General features: G+C 46.0%; 1 long non-coding RNA gene across 3 annotated transcripts; it reads right to left on the bottom strand.

Annotated features, from left to right (window-relative positions):
• Positions 1-2,148: 2,148 nt before the first annotated feature.
• LOC116802554 lies at positions 2,149-3,275 on the bottom strand. Of its 3 annotated transcripts, none has more exons than XR_004362823.1 (3): positions 2,773-3,275; positions 2,399-2,711; positions 2,149-2,344 (listed from the first exon to the last, which is right to left on the bottom strand). It is a non-coding gene; the product is annotated as an uncharacterized LOC116802554 (long non-coding RNA). The 3 variants fall into 3 exon arrangements; XR_004362824.1 differs by having other exon boundaries at positions 2,149-2,711; positions 2,773-3,034; positions 3,090-3,275; XR_004362822.1 differs by having other exon boundaries at positions 2,149-2,711.
• Between the last annotated feature and the right edge of the window lie 9,287 nt (positions 3,276-12,562).

The following is a 12,562-nucleotide window of genomic DNA, read 5'->3' as shown; positions in this document are numbered from 1 at the left end:
CAAAATTGGACGCAATGCTTCTTCCCCTCCTTCTTATACACACACGCAAACAAATAAAGCCACCGAAACAAATTCAGAAAGCTGCACTAGATCTTCCGCGCTTGCTAATCTTGACTCTCATCTCAAAAAAGCCAATGATATTGACAGTGGGGAAATCGATTCCCCACTTATACAAATTAACGAAAGCAAGCAGGAGGAAAGACCTAGTACAACCGTCAAAGCTTTTTGGTCTATTTTTAACCCTAAGCCGGACATTTCTAAACTCAGCCTAAGCAAGAAACCCACCACTCGCCCTGTAAATACTGGGAAAAGAAGCATTTCCCCGCATCATAGGAGTGCTTCTTTACGCCCTGATGCTCAGGGTGATTTAAAATCAAATCCCAACAATAAATCCATGCCCACTATGGGGAATTTAACAAAAGCCCGCACCCTTAGTCGGCCTGCTGCCAAGCGGGACCTATTCAACTCGCCGTCCAAGAGCCCAGACGAGCAGCCCATGAGTTTCTCAGAAGTGGTTGCCGGAATAGGTCCAATCTTTGTGGCACCTTCAGTTCCGGCTCCAACTACGAAAACCCAGGCCAAGAGGACCAATGACGATCTGGACTGCTCCAATTTTAAGACGCCAAATAAACGATTATGCGTGACCACCAATCTCAAGTCTCCCAGCATTTTCCCACCCCTCACCACACCCGTTTTCCAAAGCAAGGCAGCCAAATCTGTATATGAGGAATCCAAAACTAGGAAACTACACTCACACCAGCCTTCACTCTGCAGCACCAATGCTCCTGCACGCAGCGTAACGACGGCTCCCCTACAAAATACAGATGCTGAGCTGCCACCTTGGAAACTTGTGCCACTAAGCTGCAGAGCACCACCCATACTCGTTGACGACGTCAAAGAAATTGTCCCGCTTCTGGAAAAACTAAACTATACAGCAGGAGTCTCCAGCTACACTACCAGGGCAACTGAAGGGAACGGGGTCAGGATTCAGGCCAAGGACATGACCGCCTACCACAAAATCAAAGATGTCCTTACAGCAAACGGCTTTCCCCTATTCACCAACCAGCCAAAGTTCGAGAGGGGCTTCCGAGTAGTAATCAGACATCTCCACCACTCCACTCCATGTTCGTGGATTGTTGATGAGTTGCTGAAGCTCGGATTCTCAGCGCGCTTCGTCAGAAATATGACGAATCCGGCTACAGGTGGTCCCATGCGAATGTTTGAAGTGGAGATCGTCATGGCCAAGGACGGCAGTCATGACAAAATCATCTCACTCAAACAAATCGGCGGGCAAAAGGTGGATATCGAAAGAAAAAACAGGACACGGGAGCCGGTCCAATGCCACAGATGCCAGGGCTACAGGCACGCCAAAAACTCATGCATGAGACCACCAAGATGCATGAAATGCGCCGGCGATCACCTGTCAACCGTTTGCACCAAGCCAAGAACCACCCCTGCTACCTGCGTCAACTGCTCTGGAGAGCACATTAGTGCATACAAGGGATGCCCCGTTTACAAGGCCGAAAAACAAAAGCTTGCGGCAAACAACATTGACACAAATAAAATACGAACAATTAAAGACGCAACCAATAACTTTTATAGACGTCAAGGCCCTCCCCCACGCAACAACACCCCACGGCTGCCACACAGCTCAGCAATCCTGAGCAAATCAATTGCTGAAGCACGCCAGGAGGCTGTCAGAAAGTCGGTGTTTAATCCTTTCCGACAAAATATGAATGACAGAAGGCCACGTTTTTCCTCCCATGACACTGCCATTCAGACGCGGCTGAATAAATGGCGACGAAACACTAACAAGATACCCAAAAAGGGTAGGACAACTTCAAAAAACAATGCAAAGCCAAGAATAGTACCCAAGACAAGCAACCCAGCGCAAAGACACCTAGAAAATTATCAGGACATGCTCCGAAAACAAAGGAGCGAAGAAAATGACCAGGAACCTGAAAAAGGTACTCCAAACCCCATACATTTTAGCAACGACAGCCCTCCTACCACCAGCAGGGCTGCTAGAGCCAGCTTCAAGTCAAGACTCATAGATGAAGCCATGCAATCGCCAAGGAACTCCAATCCTAACTCACAAAAAGGCTTCTCGGACGACCACACTTCAAACCTAGCAAAAAGAGTCGACAATTTAGAGAAGAAAATTGACAGTTTATTGGCCTTAATCATACAAGGAAGAGATTACAATCTTGACATGGAAACATCCATTTAAACCCACATCTCTTTATATCTATTCTAACGACATCTATATCCGATGAAAAGCGCACGTCAGTCTGCTCCCAAACTCATGCAAGGTCATCACCTTCCTCGACCCAGCCTAACTTTCCTGGAATATAAATTCAATTAGATAATCGCAATAAAACATAAACAATACTCTCACCTCAACGCATCCGGATGAACAAGCCTAAGACAACGCACTCTAGCTGAACCTGACGAAACGATGCGGGGAAAATCAACCAGGACATAATCGACGAATCGGTAGATCGATATGAAAAGGATTAGTGTGGCAGAAACATGATGAATAAGAGGCGACTCGCCGCAGCAATTTATGCACAACGTCACTTACCTGAATCATCTTGCCACACAGTCCCTGGTAGTATCTCTTATCACCGATACAACCTACTTGCATGCTGCGCTGCAATAGACGGGCCGATCCCAGAACGACGAGCGCCTACATTAATTGACGCTAAAACCTGAAAACAAAACAATTAACCAATAAAAAAATTAAACAAAACAATCAAATATTGCTCTTACCTCCTTGACCACAGCCTAATGGTGATCCAATGCAACCTACAAGAAGAGGCGGTCTCCACAATAGAAAAACAAAACCGGCAGCTATCGCGATTATAAACCCAAAAAATTGACAACTTTACGACGCCGTCTCCACCTCTTGATGCCACTGCACGTTTAAGGATCACTAGCGCGGAGCTGACACCATTTTTTAAAAAGTCTCAAAATCCGTCTCTAAAATGCATAATTTTCCGCAGTATGGTACGTTCAATTATTTTCCGATAACCTGTAAAGAAAGGAAAATCAATAAGAATATGATGCAAAATTAATAAAGGACTCACAGAAAAACGTAAAACTTGCGAGGTAAACAAGCAGATACAGATATGCGATTCCATCATCCTGACGCCACGCACGTAAATCCTTCAACGCAACCGACAACAAGAGACAGGCACCGCAAAAGCAAAATAAAATCGCCAATTTTCGCGATTATAAACACAAAAAGTTGACAATTTTATGATGCCGTCTCCATCTCCTGACGCCATTGCACAAATAAGGATCATTTGCGTGGCACAGATGCCACATCAATATGCTGAAAAATTTGTCCTTAAATTGTATATTTCTCCTCAGTTTTGTATCCTCGACTAATTCTCTCCTAACCTGCAATGAAAGGAAAATAAATAAGAATGCGATACAAAAATTACTCAAGGACACAGAAATAATAACAAACCGGACAGACAAAGTAGCAGAGGCTAGTGAACGGCTCCATCCTGCTGACGACAAGCACGCAGCTCCAGCTTCTAGGACTCCAACTATTGAAACAAGGGAACACAAGCTATTACTGGGATAAATATATTTATAATATAATACTTATCTAATTGACAACTTGATGACTCCAAAACCGTGGCATTCCAGCTGCAATTTGCACAATAACAAAGATCATCCAAGTCAGCTCCTACAAAACGTACCTGAAAAGCAAAAACAAAATCAACGCAATTATAAAAGCTACTCAATACTCACCCCAGACAAGCTTCCTTTAAGTACCTGAAAAACAATAATAAACGCAATTATATAAACATTTATACCCAAATATAATACTTACCTTAAATTAAAATCCACTCAACGTACCTGAAAAAACAAAAATTAATGCAATCATAAAAAACTGATAACATATATAATACTTACCAAACACTATTTTTGCATCCATTTCCATGCCTATTTCTTCGCGGCGGCCCTCTGCAACAAATCTCGAACCGGCGGCCCCAAGCTGCCACACCTGGCGACAGGGCCACAAGATGCGGCGCACCTGGCTTCTCTCGGTGATAGACCGAGCCACAATCCTCTCTGACGACTTCTTTGCCACGAGACGACTCCTCCACCATATAGCCAGCAGCTCTCAAAAAATGCAATGACAGCTGCGTGGGGCAACACATCGCAACTCCTCTTCCTGATGAACGGCAATTCTATCTGCAACATACTCAAACAATTGCATAAAACTGCCACTGACGATACAATTGATACTCACCAAATGACGGCGGCGAGGGATGCTGAAACCGAGAACAAATCACCTGCAACTCCGGCCGGACACACTTGTTGCCAGCGGCCCACTTCCAACGGCCGCAATAGACGACTGCCAAAATGCAACAAAAACTCACCTGTAATGACTCCTAAGGCTCCACAGCGACTCGATGCTTCCGTCCTTCTGGCGGGGGTATCTGAAAAGAAACAAATTATACAATGTTAGTCCTAAATTTCAATGTTTTTCGTAAAATCATTACATTTTATTAATGTAAACAAAACATGCAAGACGATAATGTAACCAGTCCATGTCTTTGACTATAATCTAAAGCCTACAAAAAAAATACTAACTTAACATTAAATACTAACTATGTCCAAGCCCCAAACTCACCCCATGCAATGTAAAATTCGAAATTTCAAATAATTGTTCTATATATTACACACACTGTAATCAAAGGCAAAATAAATTGTGGATGCGGAACAGAACTCATTCTGTCTCCGTACCTCCACCAGTAAAAAAAAAAAAAAAAAAAAAACTTCTTAATACGGAGATAAGGGTAGCAGAAGACATAAATGACGCCGTAAACATCTTTATCAAAAACATCAAGGACTCGGCTGCTGAATCAACTCCCTCCCCAAGAATACCTGACAACCGCAGAAGAATGCATGGTCAAGCTAACAGAAATAGTCACACCCTTACACTAGACGAAAACACAAGCAGATTGTTGGAAGAAAAACTGATACTAAGAAGAATCTTTAAAGCTACTAGAATGGACGAGGACAAAGCTAAACTAAAAGCAGCTGAAAATCGACTAAAAAAAGCGGTAAAAATCTTGAGAGAAAAGAGAATTAATAAACAAATTGAAGGAATAGACACGAAGAACCCGGACAGAATGAGGAAAATGTGGAGACTGCTAAATGAGGGAAAAAAGACAAATCAACCGAATTTTCCCCTCAAACTGGAAACCAAAGGAGGCCCCAAATGGACAAAAACGATAAAAGAGACAACAGAAGCTTTTGTTTCCCACTTGGAAGGAAGATTTAAGCCAAATAATAATGTACCTGATTACCACATAGATATAGTTAATTCTGGACTAAGAACAATTAAGGAAAGCATGTTAACAGAAAGATATAATGTAAACAAAAACCCGCATAACCAACCTATTACGCTAAAGGAATTAAACGACGAAATTAAAAACTTAAAGAATAGTAAAGCACCGGGAAAAGACCTTCTAACAAACCAGCTTATAAAAACCCTACCGACTAAAGCTACTCTGTACCTTATTCTAATCTACAACTCAATACTTAGAATTGGATACTACCCTGACGCCTGGAAACATGCCCAAGTGAAGATGATATTGAAACCAGGGAAAAGTGTAAACGACCCGAAGTCATACAGACCGATTAGTCTACTCTCAGGCCTCTCTAAAATGTTTGAAAGACTACTCCTAAAGAGACTCTTTAGGGTAGATCTATTCAAAAAAGCCATACCACTGCACCAATTTGGCTTCAGAAAAGAGCACGGAACTGAGCAGCAAATAGCCAGGGTCACCCAGTTCATCCTCGAGGCCTTTGAGCGAAAGGAATACTGCTCAGCGGTTTTCCTTGACATCTCTGAGGCTTTCGACAGGGTATGGCATGAAGGCCTTCTGCTTAAACTAGCTAAAATATTACCATACAACCTATACATCATTCTGGAGAGCTATCTTACAAACAGAACGTTCGAGGTGAAAGACCAAGCTGGAGAGACCTCGAGAACAGGACAAATAGGCGCAGGGGTGCCTCAAGGAAGTAATCTTGGACCACTACTCTATTCTATCTTCTCCTCAGACATGCCTCTTCCATATATCCACCGCCCCTCACCAACAGAAAGAATTATGCTCTCAACTTACGCAGACGACACTATAGTACTCAGCTCAGACATACTACCAACTGCCGCCACAAGAAACAACGAAAACTACCTTAGGACTTTTTCGGACTGGGCAGACAAATGGGGTATATCAGTAAATGCTTCCAAAACAGGACATGTCATCTATACATTAAAAAACGACATACCTACAAACCTAAAGACTATGAAGATCAAGGGTCAAGCTGTGAAAAAGGAAAGCAAGCAATCATACCTTGGCGTAATCCTTGACAGCAAACTAACACTCAGTCCTCATGTCACAAAGGTAGTGGGTAAATACTTGACAGCCTATAGAAAAATGTCATGGATCCTAAACGAAAGAAGCAAACTCCCTACTAATACTAAGATGCTGATCCTCAAATCAGTTCTATCGCCAATATGGCAGTATGCCATAGCAGCATGGGGTCCTCTTGTAACAGATGCACAGATAAGACGGCTCCAAGTTGAGGAAAACAAGAAAATGAGGGACATATTCAGAGCCGGAAGATACACGAAAAACCAAACTATAAGGGACCGTTTTTGTGTCAAAACAGTAGAAGAGTTCTATCAACAGGCTGTCCATAGGTTCTCAGAAACTACAAAATCGCACCCAAACATAGTTGTTCGCAGGATATTCTCTAGGCACTATATCCCGAATAGACTAGAAAGAAGTAGGCAGAGATACTTGAAAATGACAAGGGACCACATCACCCTAAAACAGATTGGACTGACTCTCTCACCTAAACTCTTAAAAATCCCAGATCTAGACGACTGCAGAACCTTAAAGAAGCGAAGCGAGAGAGAGAAAATAAGACAAACGCATCTAACTGAACTCCCTACTCTGCTAAGACTGGAGGAAGAGGAGAAAGAGCTCATAAGAATAAAAAAACAGGAAGAGAGGGAAAGAAAAGAAAGGGAAAACGAAAAGTGGCCTCCAGATAGATGGTGTGAATCGGAAATAAACCGATGTAATAAACAATATAGAAATGGCGACCTAACCAGGCAGGAAGTTATAGAAAGATTTAGAGGGCAACCATTAAATGTACAACGAATAATCCTACCTGACTACGAAGGGGACAAAAATTAAATCAAAACAAACCAGGGTAGGTGCAGAAGGCAGAAATAACTAAACTGGCGGAAGGGGTGGCAAAAAAATATTGAAAAGAAATGAAAGAAATACAAAAAGGCTAAAGGCTAATTTACAGGTTACATAAAAAAGGGAAATGCGCTTATAGATATAATGGTAAAATTAACTTAACTAAACACCTACTGGACAACAAAATTACGATGGCTGGATGGCTGCTTATATAAATCTTCTCTCCGGGCGTGATTAAAATCCATCTCTCCTTTCCAACCGAGGGATCTGTGACTCATCGGCTCCTGATGGATCCATCTGCTGCTGTAATGGACGCCACACCGGCGCTCCAACCTAAAAGAAAGATAATATGTCTTAGTTTTCTTTCTTTTTTCTAATAAACTAAATCACCAAACCTCTACAGTAAAAACAACAGCGCATCGGGCGCTCTAGCTCACCAAGGCAGCAACAACAACAGCAGCAAGGCCAGCAACAATGGCGGCAGAGACCAAGCGGTGTGCTGAACAGCTCGCTGGCCACACCCACCACTCCTGTAGGCCCTGAAAGAGGGAGCTGAAGTTCCTGAAATCTGAAGGTCCAACTCCAATGTGACGCTCTCAGCTCCGAGCTCAGCGACGGCGTTGCAAATTCGGCGTCTTTAGGAGAGGTTGCTTCAGCTCGTGGCGTGGTCTTTCCCCAGCGGCAGCAGTAGCAGCAACGGCAGCGGCATCGGGATCGGCGGCCTATGCTTGGCCGAGTAAATCCCAGAATCGGTCCTTTGGCGATGTGATGCCGAGTGGCGGTATGCGTCCACAGGGACTGCCTGGACTGATTGGGCAGGAGACGGCAGCGGGCCTGGACATGGGCGTCACCAGCAACATGGCAGCCACGCGCAGTCCATCCCCCGGTGGCAACAGTCTGGAAATGCAGCAACAGCGGCGCATGCAATCCTCGGAATGACGACAGTGGCAACATTTCTTCAACAGGGTAGCGGTACCTTGAGGCGGCCACACCAACTCCAGCAGCAGCAATAACAGCAATATTGGCAGCAGCAGCACTTAATTGGATGCAGCATTTTCCATTTGACAACATTCCGACGACCAGACTCCTCGCTTGGCCTCTGATGTTTCGCCCTGGAAGAAAAAAGATGAATGGATTAATTTCCTTTTCTCCCTCAAGCTAGGGTATAAAAACTGCTCTCCTGGACAACCGGCTTTTTCCTGTATATGACACTGGACTGCGGCGCATGCTTTCCCGCCCGCCACTGATAGGATGACCGCATCAGGACTGACGGGACAGACGTCAGGACAGACTAAGGAAGTCCTGATTTAGGATACTGGAGCGCCTAGTACCAGAGTATCCGCCAGTGGATGCTTATGCAGCGGCAAGTCGTCGGAAATCTTATGGTTGGAGCAGCACTTTGGGTATTTCCGCTCCAGTAGAAGCAGCTGGTGACACAAAGGCAGTGGTAGCAGTGTCAGCGCTCCTGGCAAGCCGGCCTTCTCTTTTGAAGACGCGGGACTGCATCTGGCGCCTCACTAGCGTCTCCTCCCTGAAAGAAGAGATTATTAGTAGGAGCACGAGACCAACAAAAGCCTAAACTTACCATGGCAGCGTCAACAGAAACAGCAGCAGCAAGACCAGAAACAGCAACAACAGAAGCCCGACAACTTTCTTATAGAAACGGCGGCGCATCCATTTCTCGGAACAGCAGCAGCAACAGAGGCGTCTCTTGGGTGCGAGCGGCGGCACTGCTAATAGCCCTCATATATGCAGATCCATTAGGCGTCGACACATCCATCAGCAACAGCGTTAGCAACGGTGGCGGCAGCAGCAGAGAGATCTCATTGCAGCAATAGCCAAATTGCATGCATTCCAGGACTCGACTCATGTTGGCCCTGGCTTTTCTTCGTACACCTAAATTGGCGGCTGATTTCACCCTGAAAAATTGAAGCATCGGTTATATCGAAATGAACTAGGCGGCGACACACTCACCAGCAGCAGCAACAACAACAACAGCGGCAGCAGTAGCAGGAAATGACCTCACGGAACAATCCAATTGGCACTTTCCGGAGCCCGTATTTCTCGCCAGGTCGTTGGCCAGTCACATGGGCCTGCGCGATGGAGATTATGACGATTATCTGCCCGGTGGACGGCCACAAGATGGAATCGGCCCGTTTCTGCCCACCGGACCTGCGCCAGGATAGCAGCAACGGCAGCGGACTATGTATGCGCAGTTATAGACGTCAGCAACAGTGGCGGCAGCAGCAGGAAATGTTTGTCTGCAGTCTCCTAATGGCAATTTCTTGCTCAGTTGAAATGGACCTGCAATTTTCAAAAAGATACAAACATGAGACTCGGCTCAAATTGGAACATCACACAGACTGTACTCACGTATACACACAGACAAACTGAAGCCTATAGATGACGCTGACTGCGGCTCACTTTTTCCTCAAAAGGTTGTGCGTGCACCAAAGTCGACGGGCCACGCCGACCGATGATTGCAGCACACCGACATCTCCGCAGCATCTACGTTATCAGCACCACTGAAAGCAGAAACAGGTTTTACTATTGGGCAATGCGCAGAAAAATTAAATATTACAATAAGAAATACATACACAATTTTTCTGCCTCGTTTCCGCTTGAAGTGAGACCCTTGCCTGCATATGCCATTGACACTGACATGCGCGGTGAAAAATACTGGAATTCCGAAAATACTAACCTGAACACTTCCAGTATTTCTGCCCGATAGTCGATAGGCTGACGACAAATTAAATTGGTAGCATATCGATATCCCGCCGCGCCTTCTGACTATCGAAAAAGCCTGCCTTCGCGCCTAGCCCAAATTTGCAAGTCAGTTGAGATCATAAAACCGACAGAGGCGCGCGCGTAATAGTAACTACAAGTGAAGCCAGCAGCAACAACAACAACTAATGGACGGCCAGAACGTGAACCAAAGCGGAGGATGGGCATCGGTTCTATCCATATCATCTGACGACAGCAACTGCTCATCCTCGCCGCCTTCTGTTATAGTCTCATCGCTGGATACCAAATCATCGTTAAACTTTATCTTAAAATTACTTACCTTAACTATTTTCTCCTATTCCATAAGCTATTTCCTAAGTAACGTAATATTCAAACTTAAATACCACTTTAGAACCATGGCGCGCAAAAAACTGCCGCCAAATATTTCAAAAACATGGCGCGCAAAAACTACCGACAAATATTTCAAAAACATGGCGCGCATAAAACTACCGACAAATATTTCAAAAATGTTCTCCTTCAAATTTAAATTATAAATTAATGTAATTCACCGCCACCAGTTAGAGACTCATCATTGTTAAACAATTATTAAAATTTACTTACCATAACTACTTCTATTCCATATGCTATATCCTAATGTAATATTTAAATTTAAATTCCACACTAGAACCATGGCGCGCAAGACAGCCGCCAAGTAATTTCAAAAATGTCTCCCGCAATTTTTAATGATAAATTATTACTTTAATCTATGGCATGCATATCTGCAGCCAAAAAATCCGAAAATGTAATTTGCCACAAATTGTCACTATATATTTTTAAGCAAAAATCAGAGGACAATAAAATGACAACGCCACCAGACGTTGAAAATAATAAAAAAAAAAAAAAAAAAAATATATAATAAGCAATATAGAAGGGGCGATCTAACCAGACAGGAAATCATAGAAAGATTTAAAGGACAACCACTGAATGTACAGAGAATAATCTTACCTGACTACGAAGGAGACCAGGAACAAAATTAAAATAAATCAGAGACAAGCAAAAGACAGAATTAACCAAAACTGGCGGAAGGGGTGGCAAAATATATAAATAGTAAAGAAATAAATAAAAAAAAAAAAGGCTAAAGGCTCACTTACAGGTTATTTTAAAAAAAAAAAAAAAAAAAAAAAAAAAAAAAAAAAAAAAAAAAAAAAAAAGGGAAATATCTTACATATAAATGGTAAAATTAAACTTAATACACCTACTGGATGATATAGACTACGCACTCAAATTGCGCTATCCTGGCGAGATGGTGAATGCATCACCGGTGATCCGATGTATGATAGATTTGTGCCTGAAACAATCTCCGCTACCAGCAGCAACAGCCACGCAGTCACCACCAACAGCAGCAGCGACGCAGTCACCTCCAGCAGCATCGGCGCAGTCACCACCAGCAGCGGCAGCAGCAGCGACGCGGGCACCTCCAGCAGCAGCAACAGCGTCGACGCGGTCGCCACCAGTGGCGGCAACAGCAGCGGCGCAGCCACCACCAGCAGAGGCAGCAGCAGCGACGCAGTCGCCACGGGCAGCAGCAGCAGCAGCGGCGCAGTCACCACCAGCAGCAACAGTAGCAGCGACGCAGTCACCACCAGCAGCAACAGCAGCGACGCAGTTGCCACCGGAAGCAGCAGCATCGGCGCGGTCACCACCAGCAGCAGCAGCCACGCAGTCACCACCAACAGCAGCAGCGACGCAGTCACCTCCAGCAGCAACGGCGCAGTCACCACCAGCAGCGGCAGCAGCAGCGACGCGGGCACCACCGGCAGCAGCAACAGCGTCGACGCGGTCGCTACCAGTGGCGGCAACAGCAGCGGCGCAGTCACCACCAGCAGAGGCAGCAGCAGCGACGCAGTCGCCACTGGCAGTAGCAGCAGCAGCGGCGCAGTCACCACCAGCAGCAACAGTAGCAGCGACGCAGTCACCACCAGCAGCAACAGCAGCGACGCAGTTGCCACCGGAAGCAGCAGCATCGGCGCGGTCACCACCAGCAGCAGCAGCCACGCAGTCACCACCAACAGCAGCAGCGACGCAGTCACCTCCAGCAGCAACGGCGCAGTCACCACCAGCAGCGGCAGCAGCAGCGACGCGGGCACCACCAGCAGCAGCAACAGCGTCGACGCGGTCGCTACCAGTGGCGGCAACAGCAGCGGCGCAGTCACCACCAGCAGAGGCAGCAGCAGCGACGCAGTCGCCACTGGCAGCAGCAGCAGCAGCGGCGCAGTCACCACCAGCAGCAACAGTAGCAGCGACGCAGTCACCACCAGCAGCAACAGCAGCGACGCAGTTGCCACCGGAAGCAGCAGCATCGGCGCGGTCACCACCAGCAGCAGCAGCCACGCAGTCACCACCAACAGCAGCAGCGACGCAGTCACCTCCAGCAGCAACGGCGCAGTCACCACCAGCAGCGGCAGCAGCAGCGACGCGGGCACCTCCAGCAGCAGCAACAGCGTCGACGCGGTCGCTACCAGTGGCGGCAACAGCAGCGGCGCAGTCACCACCAGCAGAGGCAGCAGCAGCGACGCAGTCGCCACTGGCAGCAG

The sequence above is a fragment of the Drosophila sechellia genome, unplaced genomic scaffold (genome assembly GCF_004382195.2).
Source record: "Drosophila sechellia strain sech25 unplaced genomic scaffold, ASM438219v1 U_161, whole genome shotgun sequence".
In the NCBI taxonomy this organism is placed as follows: Eukaryota; Metazoa; Arthropoda; class Insecta; order Diptera; family Drosophilidae; genus Drosophila; species Drosophila sechellia.
Note: the sequence above shows the minus strand (reverse complement) of the source record. Positions and strands in the feature narration are given on the sequence as shown.